Here is a 5,207-nt window from a genome sequence, read left to right as displayed (position 1 = left end):
ATCAGCTCTCAACAAGTACAAAAAGATCGAGATCATACCATGGGTTTTTTCAGACCACAACACTGTGAAACCTGAAATCAACCACAAGAAAAAATTTGGAAGGACCACGAATACTTGGAGGTTAAAGAACATCCTACTAAAGAGTGAATGGGCCAACCAAGAAATTAAAGAGGAAATAAAAAAGTACATGGAAACCAATGAAAATGAAAACACAACAGTCCAAAACTTTTGGGATGCAGCAAAGGGGGTCATAAGAGGGAAGTATATAGCAATCCAGGCCTTTCTTCCTAAAGAAGAAAGAAATGTCTCAAATGAACAACTAATCTTACACCTAAAAAAGCTGGAAAAAGAACAGCAATAAAACCACAAACCAGCAGAATAAGGGAAATAATAAAAATTAGAGCGGAAATAAGTGATATCAAAATAATATTTTTTTTAAAAAAAATAGAAGATATCAATGAAACTAGGAGCTGGTTTTTTGAAAGAAAGAAGTAACAAAAGTAGCCAGGCTTATCAAAAAGCAATAGGAAAGGACCCAAATAAATAAAATCACAAATGAAAGAGGAGAGATCACAACCAACACTGCAGAAAAACAAAGAATAATAAGAGAATATTATGAGCAATTATATGCCAACAAATTGGGCAATCTGGAAGAAAAGGATAAATTCCTAGAAACATAAACTACCAAAACTGAAAGAGGAAGAAATAGAAAATTTGAATAGAACCATAACCAGTAAATAAATTGAATCAGTAATAAAAAAAAAAAAAAATCTCCCAGCAAACAAGAGTCCAGGGCCAGATGGCTTCCCAGAGGAATTCTACCAAACAATTAAAGAAGATCTAATGCCTATTCTTTTGAAGCTGTTTCAACAAATAGAAATGGAAAGTAAACTTCTAAACTCATTCTGTGAGACCAGCATTACCTTGATTCCAAAACCAGATAAAACCCCACTAAAAAGGAGAATTACAGACAAATTTCTCTAATGAACATGGATGCAAAAATTCTCAACAAGATACTAGCAAATTGAATCCAACAATACAGTAAAAGAATTATTCACCACACTCAAGTGGGATTTATTCCTGGGCTGCAGGGGTGGTTCAGTATCTGTAAGCCAATCAACGTGATATACACCACATTAATAAAAGAAAGGATAAGAACCACATGATCCTCTCAATAGAAGCAGAAAAATCATTTGGCAAACTACAACATTCTTTCTTGATAAAAACCCTCAAGAAAGTAGGGAAAGAAGGAACATACCTGCAATCACCCACCTACCCCCTGCCTTCCTGCACTCACCCACTTGCCCCAATGCATACCTGCCCGCCTGCACACACCTACCTGTCCCACTGCATGTACCCAAACACCTTCATTTCCCCTGCAGGCACCCACCTTCCCCCTGTGTGCACCCACCTGTCCCCCCGACCCTCTGTAAGCACCCCTCTGCAAGCACCCACCTGCCCCTGCATGTATCCATCACCTCCCCACCTTCAAACACCCACCTGCCTCCTGTGTGCACCCACCCTGCTTCACTCCTCTGGACTCACCCGCCTTCCCCCCTATGCATACCCATCTGCCCACCTTTATGTACCCATATGCCCCCCTGCCCCTGTGCAAGCACCCACCTACTCCTGCATGCACCCAACTAACCCTAACCCACCTTCCCCCTTGGCCCTGATGAACACACCCACCTGCTTCATTGCACGCGCCCACCTGCCCCTTGCACACATCTGTGAGCCCCCCTGCAATCACCCACCTGCCCCCTGCCCCCCTACATGCACCCAACTGCCTCACTCTTCTGCACACACCCACCTGCCCCCCCCCCCATGCACTCACAGTCCTTCCTCTCCCTGCATGCACCCACTAGCCCCCCTGCATGCACCCTCCTGCCCCTCTGCACACACCCAGGGGCAGCTATTCCACATCTTCCTCTAGGAATCCCTTGCCCCAGTTACAGGGAAAAGATGAGGCTAAGCAGTCCTCGGGACACCTGGTTCACCCAGAGGAAAATCCCAGGGCACCACCTCCCAGGGAGGAAGGAGAGCCTAGGCCTGCAGCAGGTGTGTCCAAGCCCCTGACGCGCCTGAGAAGCTGCATGACACGACTGGAGCCAGGGAAACTCTCATCTAAGTTGGAACATGAAGATTAGAGTTTCTGTCAGGATCTTCCTGGATTCAGGTCCTACATTGCTGGAGGTTTATCTCAGGGGAAAGTGCATGAGTGGAACTTCTGACTTGTCCTGTAATGTCCTCCTTGGTGGGAAGGTCTGCATGGGTGACGAGATCCCTGGTGGTGGGCAGCTTTGGGGCCTCCAGGCGGGTGCTGCTCTGCCCTCAGCAGTGTCCTGCTCTGCTCCCATCTCCATTCTCCAGGTGTCCATGAAACAAGCAGGGAAATGGAATTGCTGGTGAAGAGGCTGCCTCCCCTTACTTGCTTGGAACTGTCAGGCCTGATACTCATGGGATCACTAATGTCTGGTCATCACCTGCCCGAACTCTGTGACAATGATTTTTCTTTTTGTGACCTACTTTACTATTCCTGAGACTTTCACTCACTGTTCAACCATGATTGGTTTAAAGATCACAGGGGGCTCTAATCTGGGCAGTTTTTCTATGTGGCTTCTATAATTTAGTATGTTTTCAGTCTGCATTCATGTTGTGATGTGTTTTAGTACTTCAGTCATGACTTTAATTGTGGTTCAATTTACAAAACATAATAGCAACCATTTAAAAGATTTTAGGTCTACAGTGTATGACACTAAGTATATTCCCATGTGCACACATCACCACCTTCCACCTTGACAATGTTGAAATTTTTACCTAGTGAAAGTCTGTGTATATTAAACATTAACTCCCCATTTCCCTTTCCCCTCTGCTTGCAACTATATTTTACTTTTTGTAAGTGAATTTGATTATTTTGGATATCCCAAACAAGCAGAATCTTATAATATTCTTTTCTGTGATGGATTATTACCTTTGTCATAGTGAATTGAAGGTTCATCCATATTGTGATATGAATCAGTACTATAGTCCTTTGCATGGCTGAATAATATTCCATCGTGTTTATATCACCCATTCATCCTTCAATGGACCTTCGGTCGGTTTAGACTTTTTGACTATTGTGCATAATGGTTCTATGAACTTGGGGGAAGAAATGCAGATTGAGTCCCTGCTTTCAAATATTTTGGGTATATACCATGAGGTCTATTAGCTAATTCTACTTTTAAGACTTTGAGGGACCATCATTCAGTTTTCCCAAGCAGCTGTATAATTTTACTTCATTCCTTGATGTGTTGGAAGAAGATTTCAGTTTATGGATCTACTCCGTGTTGTATATTCATTTACACTTTGTTTGCATATTTTGTACCATTTTCCAATTGTGAATAGTGTTGCTATGAATATTTATGTTGGTTTTGTTTGTGATTATGGTTCTGACTCATAATGTGTGGATCATGGTTATGGTTTAATCCTATGACTTAGAGTATACAGTTAGAGTTCATGGTGTATGGTTTGGCTTTATGATTCTATTGTTTAATGGTGTATGGTTATGGGTTTATGATATATGCTTTTTGGTTACACACCCTATGATTTGGATGTTTTAGTGTGAGGAGGTGGACAGAAGAAGGAATGAGTGTTATTGGATTTGAGGCAAAATGTTTTTGAGGAGTGAGTGGATGATGGAATGAGCTGGTGTGTGTTTGGAGGGGGAGGGCTTAGGAGGTTCATTGCGTGTTCTCTGTGGAGCTAGTGGGTTCAGAATTTGGAGGGTGATGGTTTAGGGTCAGCAAGTGAGGGTTTGAGAGGGTGCTTGTTTAGGTGGCGACAGAATTGGGTGTACGTGTAGAAGGTTTTGGGGATGATTGCTTATTAGTTGAGAGATTAGAGGGATCAGCTGGTTAATGGTTTAGGGAATGAGCATTTAGGAGATAAGAGGGTGAGCCTTGAGTCACTGGAGATAATAGTTAATGTGATTAGGCTGGGGCACAAGATCCAAGGAGAGCTCTGTTGTCCAGAAGACTCACTAGGGAGAGCACTAGGCTCAGTAATGGAGTTTATAGGTTCCAACTTAGAGGTAGAAGAACTTGAGAGAGCTAGGGTTTAGGATCAGGGTACATTCTGAATTCAGATATGTGGTTTGCAAATGTTTTCTCCCAGTTTGTGCTTGTCTTTTGGTTCTTTGAACAAGGTTTATCAGAGTAGAAGTTTTAACTTTATAAAGTCTATGTTATCAATTTTTCTCTTTTTTGGATTGATTTTTGTGTTTGTGTTTTATTTTATTTTTTTAATGTTAATTTATTTTGCGAGATCAGCACTGTCTGCACAGAGCCCAATGTGGGATCACAATCACGTGATCAAGACCTGAGTGGAAATTAAGAATCAGACACTTAACCGACTGAGCCTCCCAGGTGCTGCCTGTGTTTCTACTTTATTTTATTATTGTATGTATTTATGTATGTATGTGCATACATATGGTGCAAAAAGGTGATTTTATTGAAGCACGGGGACGGGACCTGTGGACAGGAAGAGATGCCCTGGTACCATGAGGAGACTGGTTATATACCATGGAGTTGGGGGAGGTAAAGTCAATGGGAAGTTTCCAAAGAGGTTTTCATATGCTAAAGAAAACTCACAGGATACTGGAAGCCTAGCTATTGTCAAGCCAAGGTTGATTTTCCCCCTAGCAAAGCCTTAGCATTAAGACAGTAGGGAATTCGTGGGGAAACATTTTACTCTGCCAGCCTCAAGTATTTGCCAATGGGATGCAGGTTATAAGGAAATATAATTTTATCTGCCATTTCCCGCTGCCTTTGTTTCCTACATCATTTCCTCCTGAACAATTTTGACCCAAAAATCTTTAAGGTTCCTGAGGGGGGAAGGTCTTCTTCTGTAACTTCTTTCTGCTGAATAGGGGCATAGTGATGTCCCTACCTGTGGGTCAACATTGGTCACTTGGGGTATTTATACGTTAGAGTTACCAAAGGCAGAGGCAGACAATTCAAGATAGACAACATATATGAACCTCCTTGAGTAGTATGGCTGTGAAGGAGTCTTGGCACCTCTTTCCTTGGCTTCTTCAGGACCCGCTGTGGAGGATTCCAGAGGGCATGGAGCCGCGTCCACAGGGACAGGTACCCAGTCTCCTCAGGACCAGAGGCGGAAGAAGCAGGTGAGGAGAAAGAGAGGCCTGGGGAGGAGGAGCTTCCTGAGCA

Source organism: Neofelis nebulosa, chromosome 8, assembly GCF_028018385.1.
Source record: "Neofelis nebulosa isolate mNeoNeb1 chromosome 8, mNeoNeb1.pri, whole genome shotgun sequence".
Lineage (NCBI taxonomy): Eukaryota > Metazoa > Chordata > Mammalia > Carnivora > Felidae > Neofelis > Neofelis nebulosa.
The sequence above is the reverse complement of the archived record's forward strand: the minus strand, read 5'-3'. Positions refer to the sequence as shown.